Source organism: Mastomys coucha, unplaced genomic scaffold (genome assembly GCF_008632895.1).
Source record: "Mastomys coucha isolate ucsf_1 unplaced genomic scaffold, UCSF_Mcou_1 pScaffold15, whole genome shotgun sequence".
Taxonomy (NCBI): domain Eukaryota; kingdom Metazoa; phylum Chordata; class Mammalia; order Rodentia; family Muridae; genus Mastomys; species Mastomys coucha.
Genome location: NW_022196897.1, coordinates 26,329,259 through 26,330,190, shown reverse-complemented (window position 1 = coordinate 26,330,190; position 932 = coordinate 26,329,259). Strand labels below are relative to the sequence as shown.

Below are 932 nucleotides of genomic sequence, written 5' to 3'. Positions count from 1 at the left end.
CCTTTCTTTCTTTCTTTCTTTCTTTCTTTCTTTCTTTCTTTCTTTCTTTCTTTCTCTCTTCCTTTCTTCCTTCCTTTCTTTCTCTCTCTCTCTTTTTCTTTCTTTCCTTTCTCTCTCTTTCTTTTTTTTTGGGGGGGCCATCTGTTTACCTTATTCCTTGATTTTATAAACTGCAGCTTTGTCTTCCCCCATTATTGGATGGAAAAATTCTGTCCTGGAGTCCATGTTAAGATATTTTGCCGGGCGGTGGTGGCGCACGCCTTTAATCCCAGCACTTGGGAGGCAGAGGCAGGCGGATTTCTAAGTTCGAGGCCAGCCTGGTCTACAGAGTGAGTTCCAGGACAGCCAGGGCTACAGAGAAACCCTGTCTTGAAAAACCAAAAAAAAAAGATATTTTGATCATTTAGCAAACTAAGTCCAGGAGTAAAATCCAGCCTAACACCTGTTTTTGTTAATAAAGTTTTATTGGGACAGATAATCAACCTGTTTATGCATAGTCTGTTGGCATTGAATAGTTGTAACAGATAATAAGTGTGCCCTGAAACCTAAAATATTACTGCTCAGCCCTTAGGAGAACTTATTGAGTCTTTTTTTTTTTTTTTTTCAAGACAGGGTTTCTCTGTATATCCCTGGCTGTCTTGGAACTCACTCTGTAGCCCAGGTTGGCCTTGAACTAAGAAATCGCCTGCCTCTGCCTCCCAAGTGCTGGGATTAAAGGTGTGTGCCACCACTGTCCAGCAAGTCTTTCTTTAAATGACAGATACTAGCAGCATATAGTAAAAGATACTGTAGTGAAGAAAGGGCATGGGCATGAAGGGTTTGAAAAATCTAGGTCCCTACTTACCACCTGAAGAGCTCTAGGAGTTCTTCAGAGTTCTAGGGGGAAGAGCCATTGGAGTTCTAGGGGGGAGGTGGTGGTGGTGGTGGTGGTG

General features: G+C 42.5%; 1 protein-coding gene across 1 annotated transcript in view; it reads left to right on the top strand.

The window, feature by feature from the left end:
* Positions 1-932, top strand: part of Psmb7 (proteasome 20S subunit beta 7) — a 60,504-nt gene that overhangs the window by 56,330 nt on the left and 3,242 nt on the right. The window lies entirely within an intron of this gene.